A 17,605-nucleotide genomic window follows, 5' to 3' on the forward strand; every position below is an offset into this window, starting at 1 on the left:
TGGCCGGGCCTGTACCCATGGGCTACAGAAGGGCGGTGGCCGAAACCGGGGACCTTGGCGATCCGATCCCCGGCTACAGAAGCTGGCTCTAGGGACGTGGAATGTCACCCCTCTGGCAGGGAAGGCGCACGAACCGGTGTGTGAGGTCGAGAATTTCTGACCAGATATTGTCGGACTCGCCTCCACGCACAGCTTGGGCTCTGGTACCAGTCCTCTCGAGAGGGGTTAGACTCTCTTCCACTCTGGAGTTGCCCACGGTGAGAGGCGCCGTGCAGGTGTGGGTATACTTATTGCTCCCCGGCTCGGCGCCTGTACGTTGGGGTTCACCCCGGTGGACGAGAGGGTAGCCTGCCTCCGCCTTCGGGTGGGGGGACGGGTCCTGACTGTTGTTTGTGCCTATGCACCAAACAGCAGTTCAGAGTACCCACCCAATCCCCTAACCCGTTGGTGGACACCAACGGTGAGGGATGCCGTCAAGCTGAAGAAGGAGTCCTAGTTGAAACTCTGATTCAGGAAGAGCAGTGTGGTTTTCGTCCTGGCCGTGGAACAGTGGACCAGGTCTACACCCTTGGCAGGGTCCTCGAAGGTGCATGGGAGTTCGCCCACCCAGTCTACATGTGTTTTATGGACTTGGAGAAGGCGTTCGACCGTGTCCCTCGGGGGACTACTGCCCCCGCGACCCGACCTCGGATAAGCGGTAGAAAATGGATGGATGAATATTATAAAAACCTCTACACTGGGCCACAAGCAAAAAATCCGAATGAAATTCTAACCTTTCTAGACTAATTAGATTCACCCTCAATATAGGAACTGAGCAAAACAAATGTTTGATGAGCCAAATTACAGAAAGAGGTACGAAAGGCTGTAAGACATCTGAAAACAGGCAAAATGGCGGACAGTGATGGATTTTCGTACGAGTGGTACAAAATAATTTGACAAAGAACTGATATCCCTTCTCTTGCCTCCTACACTACCTTTAATCGGATCATGGCTAATGATACCATCCCCCCTCTTGGAGGCAGGCAATTATCACAATACTGCCTAAACCGTTAAAAGATAACACTGCCAAAACTACAGTCCAATGTCAATCTTAAATACGGACTATAAATTATACACCACTATTAGTCCCAGTCGATTCAAAGTATTTATGCCGGAATTATTGACGGAGACCAGTCTATGAAGTGAGGAGACAAACACACGATAAATTCAGAAGAACCTTGCATAGTATACACAAAAATAAAATTCCATCTGCCTCGACACAGAGAAGGCATTTGACCGGGTTAACTGGGATTTCCTCTTTCTAACTCTGGAAAGATTTGGTTTGAGAGGCGAAGACACCGACCTATTTGGGAATAAAGATACCGAGAAACCTTGCAAAGCTGTTCAAATATAACTATGAAGAAATTGACAAAAATATTAGAATAGGTATAGCCAAATGGTCAATGTGATCAAAATGAATATCCAGCCACATCTTTTATTTTTGTTTCAGTCACTCCCGGTGGTCATTCCAAATTTACAATTTATTAATTGGGATACATTAATATCAAGATTCATTTGGGAAGGCAAGAAGCCAAAAATAAGGTATTCCACCCTTGAATTACCTCAAGGAAGAGGAGGCCAGGCGCTCCCGAATTTGAAGGAATACTTCAACACAGCACAGATTTGTCCACTCATATGCTAGTGCAGCCCAGATTATGTAGTTTGGTGAAAGAACATAGAAATGAAAAAAGGAAACTATCCCATCCAAACAGTATTAGGCGGGGGGGATCATGGCTAATGATACCCTTCCCAGCATCCAGCCATCCATTTTCTGTACCGCTTATCCTCACTGGGGTGGCGGGTGTACTGACTCCTATCTCATCTGACTTCAGGCTAGAGGCGGGGTAGACCCTCAACTGGTCGCCAGCGACTTGCAGGTCACATTTGGACAATCATTCACACTCACATTCACACCTATGGGCAATTTAGAGTCTTCAATTATCGTACCACGCATGTTTTTGGAAAGTGGGAGGAAACCGCAGTACCCGCAGAAAACCCACACAGGCACGGGGAGAACATGCGAACTCCACAGAGGGGAGGCCGGATTTGAACCCGGGTCCTCAGGACTGTGAGGCAGTTGTGTTAACCAGTCGTCCACTGTGCCGCCCTTCCCAACACACTGTGCCGCCCTTCCCAGCAAAAAAGAAACAATTGAATTGAGCCCAATTCGAGAATTCACCAAAGAAACGTGGCTAATAATTAATAGACAATTTAAACTGGGTAAAGAATCGTGTTTATTGAGATGGATGGGATGACAAATTTGAACCTGGGAAAATGGATAACACATTCAAACTGTGGACTCAAAGAGGTATGACAGCAATCTGTAAATTAATTAAGAAAGGGGTTACGGTTGGATTCCAAGCGTTAAAGGATGAATACCAACTGTGGAAATAAGATTTATTTCGGTATCTTCAACTAAGAGATTTATTATAGGCAAATTAGGAAAAGAGAAGAGGAAATTCACCCAATCATCAAGGTATTTGTGCAAGCATACAGAAAACTCCCAACTATAGAAATGTCGACCTTGTATAAATGACGGACTCAAGAAAAGCTTGTACTAGCTATGTGAAGGATGTGGGAAAAGGAGCTGCATTAGGGCAACAGATGGAGTGATATGTGGGGGGCTCATCTCAACATAACTCACTCTCAAGGATCGGAGGAGTTTGTTTGGAAGAAGCAAATTCAATACTTTATAAGAATAAAATAATGAGTAAGCGCATAAAGATGGCACAATCATGTTGCAGGTCATGTAACTGTACGGAAACCAATCATACTCATATTTTTTGGAGTTGTTTGAAAATCTAGTCTTTCTGGGATGTGGTACATTCCCTCCTCTGAAAAGTGTTGGAATACAAAATATCACAGACGTTTCAAGTGATGTATCTGGGTTTTAGACAGTATGTAAAAGAGACCAATATCTAACCAAAATTCTGCTTGCAGCAAATCTATCACCAAAAGATGGATGAAGACAGATACACCAACAATAAAACAATGGATGACAATTAGACGATGTATAAGACATGGAGAGTCTGATCTATAAAATCAGACTGAAAAGGCACAATTTAAAAGGAACTGGACTAAATGGTACGCGTACAGACTCAGAAGTAATGGAACAATCTCGCAGGATGTGCGTTTTGTTCTGTTTTATGTTGTTTGGTTTAGCTGTTTTACTTTTTTTTTTTTTTTTTTTTTTTTAACTTGTGATTTTCTATCTGCGTTGATCACTTTAAAATATAAATGTAAATATAACCCTGTGGATGGAGAGAGTTACAAAGGAGTACTTAAGACTGTTTTTAGTAGCTGGGGGGGCGAGTCGGACACAAGAAGGAAGCAATTTGTATTCTGGTGCGAGAGGATGAGTAGCGTCCATCAAGAAAGACTTTGCTTTTTTATGCACCTGGATGTTAAAAGTCTCACCCAGAGATCTAAATTTCACCCCAGCTACCTTAGATGCCACTCGCAAAATACTCCCAAAGGAATTTGTTTAATTGTGACATCACATTACAACATAATTCAGAACGGCTGGCAGACACATATTCAGAAAATAACAGATTTTGTTTAATTTACAGAGACAAAACGATTTGCATAAAAGACAAACGTTCTCCTTTAAAGTATCATTTTTGCCCAATTAATTATTATGTAGTTCTGCAAAACATTTTGTAAACCTTACCTATTAGTATTTATTTTGGCAAAGGGTCAGTTATTCAGTTCTTTGGTCACAAATAACATTTTCTTTGTTGACTTACTAACTGGTCGCTTGTGTAAGGTTATCAGCACACAATAATAGACAAGCTGCTTCTTCTTTTCCTTTCGGCTTGTCCCGTTAGGGGTAGCCTTTTCCATGTAAGCCTGTCTCCTGCATCCTCCTCTAACACCAACAGCCCTTATGTCTTCCCTCACTACATCTATCAACCTTTTCTTTCGTCTTCCTCGAGCACTTTTGCCTGGTAGCTCCATCCTCATCATCCTTCGACCAATATGCTTTCTCTCTCTCCTCAGGACGTGTCCAAACCATCAAAGTCTGCTCTCTCTAACTTTGTCTCCAAAACATCGAACCTTGGCTCGCCCTCTGATGAGCTCATTTCTAATCCTATCCAACCTGGTCACTCCTAGAGACAACCTCCACATCTTCATTTCCACCACCTCCTGCTCTGCTTCCCGTTTTGTCTCTTCAGTGCCACTGTCTCTCATCTGTACATCATGGCTGGCCTCACCACTGTCTTATAAACTTTGCCCTTCATCCTAGCAGAGACTCTGCTGTCACATAACACCTTCCTCCACCTGATCCAACCTGCTTGGACCCATTTCTTGAGTTTTTTTTTTGTTTTTTTATTTTTATTTTTTAACCACCCTCACTTCCTCTGGACTGTTGACCCCAAGTATTTAAAGTCCTCCACCCTCGCTGTAGCAGAAAGGGTATGTCATGCATGTATATTCTGTCTTACTTAGGCTAATCTTCATTCCGCTCCTTTCAATTGCATGTCTCCACATTTCTACTGTAACTGTCCCTCCACCTGATCTCTGCTTTTACTGCAGATCACAATGACAGCTGCGAATATCATGGTCCACGGGGATTCCAGTCTAACCTCATTGTCAGCCCATCGATACATCACCACTCCAAACAGGAAACAGCTCAGGGCTGATCCCTGATGCAGTCCCACCTCCACCTTAAATTCCTCTGTCACACCTCATCGCTGTTCTGCTGCCCTCATACATGTCCTGTACTATTTTAACATCTCTGCCACTCGAGACTTCTGCTTGCGAGTACCACAGTTCCTCTCTGGGTACTCTGTCATAGGCTTTCTCGAGATCTACAAAGACACAGTGTAGTTCCTTCTGACCTATGTACTTCTCCATCAACACTCTCAAGGCAAATAATGCATCTGGGGTACTCTTTCGAGACATGAAACCATACTGTTGCTCGCAAATACTCACTTGTGTCTTGAGTCTAGCCTCTACTCTTTTCTATAACTTCATTTTGTGACTCATCTTTATTCCTCTATACTTCCCACAGCTCTGCACATCACCCTTGTTCTTAAAAATTGGCACCAGCAAAAATAGACAAGTAAAAGACCCCAAAAAACATGTATACACACATTTATGCTTTTGTTTGGATTCCATATTGTTGTTGCACCATTACACCATATTTTACTTAACATTTTAAGTTTTAATACCTTGATGTTGAACCATTGATCTCATAAAAGCTGCTTATAATTCTGCTATAATATTCGCTCTATTTTCACGAGAAATATTCACCTCGGCGAGATGCTCTCCTGCGCTCTGTTCGTCATCTTTGATCTTGTGGTTTCTAAGTGATTGAGCGCTGGGAGACTCGCCTCTTTCCAGCTATGAGATCTACCACAGAGACGCAAGGAGATGATCAAAGTCTTCTTCGTCTTGAGGGAGCACAATTTCAACTCCCCCGGGCCACCACCGCCACCTTGGGGTGCAAACTACACACACAATGACTGTAATTCAAATCTAATTACACCCTAAACACCTGATCCACTCCACAGCAAATGGCATCCATTAAAAAAAAAAAAAGTCATAAAGCACCTGTTTATTTTGAAGAGTGAGTTAGTTTGAGTGGTGAGTTCAAAAAGGTAGTAAAGTTAAAAATCATCATCATGGCTTTTATTTCCAGACATGCAAATGCTTAAATGCTTAACTCTATATATTCCTTTCCAAATTTAAGATCAAACAGAAAATTTTATTAAATGTGTTTTTGCTTTACCGAAGTGTTGAAAAATTAATCGGCTATTCGAAACAATTGCAGTGCCTTGCATTTTGCGCTCCTCTTATTTAGTCATCTAAATATTGTTACAGACAACTGTTTCACACCTGTGTTGCATTTAGTCAAGACTGCGGTTCCAATCTAGGACCTTTTGGACTACATGCCAAAATTCTTGATTAATGACTTTAAAATTAAAATAAATTAATTCAAATCAATGTTATTTCCTAGCCCCCTTTCTTAGAATTGCTTTTTTGTTGCATTGAGTCTACCAACTGCTATTCCAGCGTAAGACCACTTGGTCTAAATGCCAAAGTTCCCAAGATTTCAAACTTTGACGAATAGTTTGTTCTATGTGACAGCAAGAACTGTGACCCCCAGTCAAATTAACTCTATTCAACATAAATAGATCCTCAATTGCTGTCAAATAATGTCAGTCTGAAGAAAATGTGTTCCTCTGTTGATTTAACGTCAACTGGCTTGATCCGCTCAAGTCACCATAGATCTGTGTCCATATGGACCACATATGGGGAAAGCAATTTCCGCATTGACCTTTTTCCTGGATGGTTTTCCTTATCACGCCACCTGTGTCATGTCTGACAAAGTGTAAGGAGTCGACCTCGGTCTCTTTGCATTTTGCACTCTTTACTCACGGCCCCAACCCCGGCTGATTGTGACAGACCTGACAGCCCATTGAGGGCCACACAAAGGGGGATGCACTCGCCCATATGGTAGCCCCTGCGTTTCCAAGTCATCGTGGTAACAACGCTAGTTCAATAAGTGGGGGAAATCAGGCAGATTTATGACATGTTTTCTTGGAATTATGTTGGAACGTTGTGAAACCTGCCCCTCTTTCAGGACCGCCAACTTACGCTTTGGCTTCTAGCTAACTAGTAGGTTAGGTCACACTGACATTTGCAGTTCAACCAAGCACAGGCAATGTTGTGAGTCACATTCTAATGCTTCTAACCATCATTATACAGGTGTAGAGAAAAATAAGTTAACCGCTGTTAACATTAAAACAGAAAAACAATAAAACACATAGAACAGAAAGCCACATCTCATTCACTGCCAGCTGTTTTCAAAGCAGTTTCCCATATTGCCAGCCATTTTAGAGCATTTTGACTGGTCTTTCAAGACTCATAGAATATTGTTTTTAGGGGACATTAAGCACTAAGCCTAAAAAGGAGAGCAAATACTGTTTTTTTCTGGTGAAAGCAGACAGTTCTGCCAGTTTATCCATTCTGTAGTAAGCGGCAGTAGAACATGGGTTTGTTTCAACCGAAACGTGTTTCTGACTGAAAATCTGAGAAAACAAGCTTTTTATGAAGACAAGTCAAGCAGAACAGTGACTTTGATGCTAAAATTATTAGCTTTTGTGACTCAACATATAAAACAACAAAAGCAAGACTGGGAAAGGGCTTTTGATGGCAGAATAATCATTGATTAAAAGATATAAAACTAAGAAACACACAAGTGATGCTGATCCCTCGCATGGCTCGATTTGAACGTTAGGGGCTTTTTATACATGCTTTCGTCATTCGCTCCACTCCATTTTGGCACAACAAACCGATTCAGGGAAAGTTGCCTTTTTCTGTTTAAAAAAAATGAATAAAAAATAAATCTGAAAGTGGGATGTAATATTATTTAAAAGATTAATTGCTGTCAATTTGCTGCACATTTTGTTTGATAATTTTCATCATTTGATCCATTTTATCTTTTTTTTATTGCCTCGTTCATGCGATTACCAGGGAGTTCTTTCTCTTTTTTTTGTCAGTCTAATAAAGACAACAACAACAAACTCTTTTAGTTGCATTGTGTGATGCACAATGACGGTTGCACAACACGAGAAGAAGCACAGCGCAGATCATTCCGCTCATCTAGTGTGTTCTTTTAGGAGCCATTCTAATTTCTGATTGATTAGCCCTTTGTTTACTTTTTTAGTAAAAGTTTGGCGCGATGATATTGCACCTACTTCCTTGTTCATTCATAAAAAATGCACCGCTGCTGGTCGCATCTGGATTGACTGAATTTCCGCCTTGCGAATACATTCGTGGAGAGCTATTTTGATGTGATTACACCGATATTAACTTGTCTTTATTAAAGAGACGCTACAGTTCAATAAATAACATACATACTGTAAATAGTATTTTTTTGATAAAAAGAAAATGAATTCCGGGCTACGTTTACCACATCAATTACAAACTCGATTAGATTTGTGATCGGATGATGGACGATGCAGACGTGGAACTTTTCAGACTGCACTTGGCAAGGCATCTGAGACCCTCGACTTTCACATTCTTTGTGTGTGTGCTGAGGGGACAGCAGCGTGTTCTGAAGCGACGTGCTGCGAACTAGAAGGTCTCGAGCGAGTTTAAATTCGATCCTGCCGTGAAATGAGCATGGGATATTCCCATTCCATTTTTTTTTTTTTTTTTTTTTTTTTTTTTTTTTTTGCGGCTGCATCAACTCTTCCTCCATAAAATATGCATTGATGATGATGAGCACGAGAAGCACAACATAGATCCTTCCGTTCATCCATACCAAGACCGTTGGCAAGCCGAAAATAATGCGTGACTAGAGGTAATGTTTCTACGAAAACTTTGGACGTAACCTGAATTGTTCGTAAACTGGGTCGTTCATAACCCGAGGTTCCACTGTATTCACATTAGTTAATCCTCCATCTCCCAGTGTATTCTGGATATTGTAGTGTTTCTCCTTGTCAAAACCCTTTCTGCTTCTTTCAGTGAAAGCAATGCGTTGAAAGCCAGCATATTTCTGAATTCCTCTGGTTTGTTGTGAGTTTTCACGGATTCATAAGTAATCGAGTAGTAGCCAAAGCTCCTAAAATTCCTCCATTTTGTGTGGTTTGTCAGGATGTTGATGATTTAAATTTTTTATTTTTGTAATTTTTTAATTAATTTTTTATTTTTTTGTGAGTGAGGAACAACTGGAAACTTTTAATGGGATTGCACTTTTGATGATGTCACTATACTGTCAAGTGGTCGTCTTTTACGCTATTGGCGCATATCGTAGCAGGGGGGGACATGATGGATTTCGTCACAAAGTAGTCTTGAAATAATCTTTCGAAACGTCAACACTGGCACCGTGACAAACTGTCAATGTGACTTATTGACCTTAAACGTGAGCCCGTCTGCCTCTCATTACCTAAGTGTCTTCAAGGCAACAGGAATTAATGTGTGCGTGTGTGTGCGTGTGTGTGCGTGTGTAATTGAAAACATTTAAGCAACACCACCTCGCAATGCCAAAGCTTCTTCTTCCAAAACATAAAAATAGCTTTAGTTAGCATCACAAACTGACTAATTCTTCAGCTACATCAAGAAGTCGTGCAATTCCAAATTTGATTAAACTGGTAGTGAAAGAGAGAGAGCTCATTTCATCGAGCCTCACTGAATATTTTTTTTTTTTCCTTACCGTTTTATGTCTTTGGTGTGAAACTTATTGACAAAAGGAGAAAACGAGACAAGATTCTCATCAAAGAAAAGCTTAGACTGTTTTGTTGTTTCACAAATAACAGCGGTTAAGTTGTGTGGCAACTAGCTAACTAACTCACCAATCCTAGAACCACAGTAATCGTGAAACCAAGTGGAACTTCTGAAGTTCAGATTCCCCTGAAGTTGTACAATTAACTAACTGGCAAATTACTTGGCTAATTCACCAACTTACGAGCTAACCGACTTTGAGCTACATTAATTTTGAAATTAAATGGAACGTCTGAGGATAAAATTACCCTTAAGTTGTACAACTAACAAAATAATGAGCTAATGAATTAACAGACTAATTACGTAGCTAGCCAACTGACTCTTGAGATAGAATACATTTATCATGAAAGTAAATGGAACCTCTGAAGTTAAAAAGCCCCTGAAGTTGTACAACTAATGAAATAATGACTTGGCCAGTCAACTAACCAACTTGCTAAATAATTGTGGAACTACATTAATTATGAAACACAGTGGAACCTGTGACATTAAAACACCCCAGAAGTTGTCTGAACTACGTTCATTGTGGAAAAACAATGTGGAATCGCTAGTTAAAACACCCCAGATGTAATACAACCGACTAGCCCACCAACAAACTAACCAGTTACTTTCTTCAGTGTATGTGTTTGTATGTATATGTGTTGGTGTGTGTTAGTGTGTGTGTGTGTGCGTGCGTGTGTGTGTGCGTGCGTTCATGTTCGCGTGAGCAGGGAGCTTAAAGTTGATGGGAGTGCATGCCGCTGCATGCATCCAGATCCATTTATACGTGTCAGTGCGGTCAAAGTGCCAGGAACTGCACCGGGTCTGCACCTCATTAAAGTGCACCAACTCTCTCTCTTGCTCTCTCTCTCTCTCTCTCTCTCTCTCTCTCTCGCTCTCTCGCTATCTCTCTCTCTCTCTCTCTCACACACACACAGAGTGGGGGCACTTTATTTAGTGCAAGAGATAGGATGGACACACCTCAATGGATTCTGGTATTAATCTTTAATGAGCCTCGGGGCCACGGTGCCCGCCCGCCCGCCTCTCCTCCGCACAGGAAACAAACAATGACTTATGTGGGGGGAAAAAATGGAAAATACTCATCCTACCTGCTCGCTCCCTCCAGACACCTCCATGAATTATTCACGTCTGCCCGGCCGGAGCCCACTTCCCAGCGGCGGGCACCAGAGAAGTCTGGAAGCTGCAATAGGTCAAATGCGGCCATCTCGTGCCCATTTGTCTCCGGGTCAGCTGTCAATCAAACCTCCATCACATTCAGTTATTTCTCTGAGTTTTTATTGCCCAACCTTGAAATGAAGAAATGAGTAGAATTCTAATTTGTCTGACATAGTGATAGCAGTAACATCATCCCAGAACTAGGAAACTTGGGAGGACATTTGTGTTTGGACCACAGGAACTGTAAATACATTTAGCTGCCAAAAGAAGTAGCTCGTACTTTCGAGAGATCTGTGAACCTTTTTTGTGAGACGGTAGCGCTAAACATTTAGTTCCAGGCAGGGTTATCATAGTTTTGGATTTTCCATTGTAGTTAGTTTTTATTTCATTTTGACTTTTGTTTTTTAAATTCAGTTTAGTTTGAATGAGTTTTGAGCAGGCTTGCTAGTTTTTATTTATTTATTATTATTTATTTTTTAAATGATTCATTTTAGTTTAGTTTTTTATTAGTTTGTGTTAGTTTTTTTTTAAATTCGGGGTATTTGTCAAGTGTGATCGCAATAAAGATTGTGTAATAAAAGTAAAACGAAGGACATTTTCACTGTAAATATGGTTAGTTTTGCAAACTTAAAATGTCGTTTTCGTTAACATTCTCGTTTTTATTTTATTTCCTTTCCTTCGTTTTAGTTATTTCATTTGTTTTCATTTACTATAATAACCTAGGTTCCAGGAACTACAAAAACTGAAACGTGAAGGTTCCTAGAACTCACTCACAATAAGAGACACTCAGTAATGTCAGACAGTTCACAAACTATTGTAACATTGATGTTAGTTTTAACTAGGGATGGGATCATTGTAATTTATTGTTTTTTGTATTAATTAAAATACAGTAATCATTTTAAACTTTCTACACTTTCATTTGCAGACTTCCGTGTCAGTCAACAGGCCAGGCCCTACCTTTTCAAACAACGTGAGGATCGTAACCCCTAACGGACATAAATATGTGCACCTCACATGCATATTTGAAGCGAAAGCTTCAAAATACATATGAATAATAAAATAGATATGATCGCTACTTCACGGCTTTTTCTCCATCACGGGTGGTTCTCTAACCCTAATTTAATGACGATGGTGCGTGTCCGGGGGTCAGCTTGCCCCTAGTATTGTCCTTGTTTTTGTCTTTTTTGTTGGTCTTTGGAGACATTACGTGACTTACATTAGAGAAGGCTTGCTAAACATTAGCCTTCTTTCACCAGTTTTCACAAACGCACAAAGTTTTTTTCACAAAGCTACTTACAAGCAGAGCGGCCACGTTCTATATTATACTTCTACAGCGGGGATTTCAAACGCTACTTCAGTCGATTCACCTTGCAAATCTACGCTCTCTACCCAACAAAATGGACGAGCTTCATCTCCTCACAAGGACCAGTACAGACTTTGCACATTCTGATGCCCTCTGCTTCACGCAGACTTGGCTTTGTGAACGCATCCCCACGGTCCCGTACTGCTGTCCGGCAGTACACCGAGCGGACCGTGACACAAGGCAATTGGGGAAAAGAAAAGGTGGCGGAATATGCTTCTACGAGCTAATGGTCGCCGAACAAGTCAACGAAATTGAAAAAAAAAACACCCGGACTCACCCCTCATTATTCTCGGGGACTTTAACAAACCTAAACTCAACCACGAACTCCCTAAATACAAGCAGCACATCGACTGGCCTACCAGGGAAAATAACATTCTAGACCACTGCTATACTACGCTAAATAACGCAGACCGTGCTATACCTCGTGCAGTCCTGGGCTCGTCTGATCACTGCTTGAATTCAATTAATACCGACGTACAGGCAAGAACTTACATGCGCGAAGCCTACAGTGGAAAAAGTGGACCAATAAAGCAAAGATAGAACTTCAAAGCTGTTTAGACTACACAGACTGGAGTGTCTTTGAAAATTTAGCTGGCAGCCTGGATGAATATACGGACACTGTCACATCCTATATCAGTTTCTGTGAAGATGTGTGTGTACCAACAGTCATTTCGCACATTCAACAACAACAAGCCGTGGTTCACTGCCAAACTTGAGCAACTTTGCCAAGCTAAGGAAGGACTCATATCAGAGCGGGGACAGGACCCTGTATAATCGCACTAGAAACCTGCTGACTAAAGAAATTAACATTGCAAATGACTTGCAAAGGATCTATGCAGCGAAGTTGGAATAACAGTTTAGCGCTAACGACTCCAAATCAGTCTGGCATGCATTCCAATCGCTGACAAATTACAAGCGACGATCCCCCCCAAGCTGAGAACAATGGCACGCTAACCAACAACTTGAATTCCTTCTACTGCAGATTTGAAAAGGACACTTTGACACAACACACCCACCCAGCTGCACCACCGACCACAATCACACCACCGACTTCTGCGTTAACCAGCAGGATGTGAGATGCATCTTCAAATAACAAAAGATTAACAAAGCGGCAGGCCCAGACCATGCTTCCCCATCCTGCCTCAAAGTCTGCACGGACCAGCTCGCTCCAGTCTTCACACAGATATTCAATAGATCTCTGGAACTGTGCGAAGTACCATCCTGTTTCAAACGCTCCACCATCATTCCAGTCCCCAAGAAACCTACAAGCTCGGGTCTAAATGAATACAGGCCTGTCACCTTGACATCTGTGGTCATGAAGTCATTTGAACGTATTGTGCTAGACCACCTCAAGAGCGTCACAGTTCCCCTGCTGGACCCCCAGCAGTTTGCCTATCGAGCGAACAGGTCTGCGGATGATGCAGTCAACATGGGACTGAGCTTCATCCTAGAACACCTCGACAGTGCAGGGACCTACGCGAGGATCCTGTTTGTGGACTTCAGCTCAGCGTTCAACACCATCATCCCTGAACTCCTTTCATCCAAGCTTTTCCAGCTCAGCGTCTCACCTGCCATCTGCCAGTGGATTTACAGCTTCCTGACGGGCAGGACACAGCAGGTGAGGCTGGGGGACGCCACCTCATCCACACACACCATCAGCACTGGGGCGCCCCAAGGTTCTGTCCTCTCTCCGCTGCTCTTCTCGCTCTACAAGAACGACTGCAATTCAGTGCACCCGGCTGTCAAACTCCTGAAGTTTGCAGATGACACCACTGTTATCGGCCTCATCAAGGACAGTGACGAGTCTTCATATCGACAGGAAGTGGAGCGGCTGGAGCTGTGGTGTGGCCGACAACCTGGAGCTGAACACGATCAAGACTGTAGAGATGATCGTGGACTTCAGGAGGCATCCTTCGCCACAGCTGCCCCTCATGTTGTCCAGCTGCCTTGTGTCAACCGTCGAGACCTTCAGGTTCCTGGGAATTACAGTCTCTCAGGACCTGAAGTGGGTGACCAACATCAACTCCGTCCTCAAAAAGGCCCAGCAGAGGATATACTTCCTGCGGCTTCTGAGAAAGCACGGCCTGCCACAGGAGCTGCTGAGGCAGTTCTACACAGCGGTCATCGAATCAGTCCTGTGTTCTTCCATCACAGTCTGGTTTGGTGCTGCTACCAAAAAGGACAAACTTCGACTGCAACGGACAATCAAAACTGCTGAAAGGATTGTCGGTACCCCACTACCCACCCTTGAGGACTTGCACGGTGCCAGAACTAAGACAAGAGCGTGCAAAATCCTTTCGGACCCTCCACATCCCGGTCACCAGCTCTTCCAGCTCCTTCCCTCAGGTCGGCGCTACCGATCAATGCAAACTAGAACTAGCAGACATTCCAACAGCTTCATCAATCAACTTCTTAAACACCTAACCGACAATTCCATTGTAACATGCTGGCAATTTTTTGACTTGAGTTTGTTGTCACATTTCTGTGGGGCCAATTATACATTACTCGTGCACTCACTGTAGTAGTCACGCCACGCTGCACTATTTGCATATCTTGTTGACCAATACTGGCCACTCATGCCAGAGTAGCATACCATTTGCACACTGATTGAGGGGTATCTGCAACATTTGCACAATCAACATTGTCCCAGATTATCGCACTACTCGTCACTTTAAACTGCATACACTCCTTGAAGTCTCGGTGCCCTTTGCACAATGGTCATTGCACCGGACTATTGCAATATTAGTCTTTCGAACTGCTCAAAGTGCTAGAGAACTCTGCATCTTTTTGCACAATTGTCAAAAAAAAAAAAAAAAAAAAAATTTACGGGCATTACCAGATAACTAGCTACCCTTTATTGCTCAATGACTGTTTTTTGTCAATGTCTTTATGTCTCAAAAGTGTTCTCTGTCAATTGACTGACTGTTGTCGTACTAGAGCAGCTCCAACTACCGGAGACAAATTCTTTGTGTGTTTTTTGGACATACTTGGCAAATAAAGATGATTCTGATTCTCATACATCCAGGAAAAATGGTGTACTGATGTCATGGAGCTCTGCACACATTGCAGCCCGGACTTCAGTGAGAGTTTGCTTCATTCATCCTCCCTAAATACAAACAGCACCTTGACTGTCCCACCAGGGAAAGCAACATTCTAAAGCACTGCTGTACCACGCTGAAGGACTCGTAACGTGCTATCTCCCGTACAACTTTGGGCTCATCTGATCACTGTTTAATTCACTTCATACCAACAACCAGGTACAAACTTAAATGTGCAAAGCCTGTGGTGAAAACAGTGAAGAAGTGGACCAATGAATCAAAGATGGAACTTCAAGACTGTTTAGACTGCAGAAATTAGTGTCTTTGAAACTTCAACTAGCAACGAATATATGGACAATATTACATCCTACTTCTGCTTCAGTGAAGACTTGTGTGTACCAACTAAGACATTTTGCACGTTCAATAACAACAAGTCGTGGTTCACTGCCAAACTTGGCCAACTTAATAAACTAAAGAGGATGTCACCGAAGTGGGGACAGAGCCCTGTATAACCAGGGCAGAAATCAGCTGACAAAAAAAAAACAACATTGCAAAGAGAAATTGTGCAGAAAAGATGGAAAACCAGTTTGCTGCTTACGACTCTACATCAGTTTGGCGAGGATTAGAATCATTGACCAACTCCAAGCGATCAGCCCCCCAAGCGGAGAACAGTAAAAGACTGGCTCAAGACTTCAGTACCTTCTACTGCAGATTTGAAAAAGACACTTTTACACCCCACACCCACCCAGCCGCACCACCAACGACCACCATCACACCTCTGAGTCCCCCTTCTGCATTTGACCAATCACGAACAGGATGTGAAACGTGTCGTTAAACAACCAAAGATCAACAAAATGGCAGGGCGGGGACAGGGTGTTCCCCTCCTGCTTGAAATTCTGCGCAGACCAGCTCGGTCCAGTTTTCACACAGTTCTTCAATAGATCTTTGGAACTGTGTGAAGTCCCATCCTGCCTCAAACGCTCCATCATCATCCCAGTCCCCAAGAAACCTGTAATTTCAGGACTGAATCACTACAGACCTGTCTCCCTGACATCTGTGCTCATGAAGTCCTTTGAATGCCTCACGCTGGATCACCTGAAGAGCGTCACAGGGCTCCCTGCAAGGTTCCAATTATTGTCTCGCGGTAGAGTGCCATCATCAGCAATCTGAACAGGTGAGAGATGACTTTTACGGAGAAAAGATGACGCTGGGCCACAACGCTTGGTTCCTGCGGGCGACTCCAAAGTGTCATGGCAACCGCTTGCGCAAGACTAACTTTCATACTGATTAGGCCTATGCTCTCCCGTGTAGCCCTCCAATTTTAATGACAACTTCTTTATCTTACCACTCGGCTACTGCTGCCGACGTGTGTGTGTGTGTGTGTGTGTTTGTGTGTGTTCGAGAAAGCGAGAGTATTGAGTGTGTGTGTGTGTGCACCTGTGCATGTGCCAAGTGTGTCTGCATGTGTGGCCACGTGTGTGTGTGTGTGTTAATAGTAGCGCAGTGTAATATTGTCGTCCATTAATTTTTATTGCTGTTGAAGACCGCCTCCCGTTTGTTCCTGCTGGTGCTGTCAGGTTATCTACGACTTGATGTAACATATTAGAATGGTCCAGTTGGGCTATGGCAGAATTTTATTTGTCTCAGATTTGTTTTTCATTAAAATCTCCCAGAGTCAGCTGGGATAGGCTCCAGCACGCCCGTGACCCAAGTGAGGATAAGCGGTATGGAAATACAGCATACAGTCCAAGAAAGATCATTTAAAAGTGGAAATGCTCTAAAAAGCATGAGAAAAAAAAAAGGTTTTAACCTGGACTTAAAAACATTCACACTTGGGGCTGATGCCACTTCTGTTAGCAACTTATTCCATAGGTGTGCTGCATAACAGCTAAATGCTGCTTCACCATGTTTAATTTGGACTCCACTTTTTGACCTGAGTCTGCAGATCTAAGAGCCCGACTGGGTTTATATTCCATTAACATTTATTTCATGTATTCAGGACCTAAACCATTTAGAGATTTATAGACCAGTAGCAAAACTTTAAAATATGTTCTAAGGCTGACTGGGAGCCAGTGTAGAGACTTTAGAATTGGAGCAATATGTTCTGACCTGATTGTTCTGGTCAGAAGTCGAGCTGTAGCTTTCTGAATGAGCTACAGCTAACAAATGCTCTTTTGGGGGAGTCCAGTCAGACCATTACAGTACTCTCCTGGTCTGCTTGGCACATGCAAGGTTCACTCTGGATATGTTCTTCAGCTGGTACAAGGCTGTTTTAGTAATTGATTTGATATGACTGTTGAAAGTCAGGTCGGAATCTTATCACTACACCAAGGTTTCGGACTTGGTCTTTCCTCTTTTCTATACTGCCCAAAACAATTGTTTCAGTTTTGTGGTATAATTGAAGAAAGTTTTGGCTCATCCAGTTATTTGTCTGTTTTAGACAGTGGCACAACACCTCAAGTGAACTGCAGTCATCTGGAGACACTGCGAGTGTAACTGTGCATCATCTGCATAGTTATGATGGTCAACATTGTGGTTCTGAAGAATTTGGCCCAAGGGTAGCATATACAGGCTGAAAAGGAGGGGTCCAAAAACTGACCCTTGATGGACTCCATAGGTCATTGCCATTCGATGAGATTGAACACTTCCAATGGATACAAAATAACTCCTTTCCTCCAGGTAGGACCTGAACTAAGGTCTGTTCCATTTAGTCTTACCCACATTTCCAACCTGTACAGCAGTATATTATGATCGAAATATCATATAAATATAAATTATG

At 42.6% G+C, this 17,605-nt stretch overlaps 1 protein-coding gene across 8 annotated transcripts in view; it reads left to right on the forward strand.

Moving 5' to 3' along the window:
- Positions 1 to 17,605, forward strand: part of LOC133411869 (partitioning defective 3 homolog) — a 239,468-nt gene that overhangs the window by 101,768 nt on the left and 120,095 nt on the right. The window lies entirely within an intron of this gene.

Source organism: Phycodurus eques, chromosome 13 (assembly GCF_024500275.1).
Source record: "Phycodurus eques isolate BA_2022a chromosome 13, UOR_Pequ_1.1, whole genome shotgun sequence".
Lineage (NCBI taxonomy): Eukaryota > Metazoa > Chordata > Actinopteri > Syngnathiformes > Syngnathidae > Phycodurus > Phycodurus eques.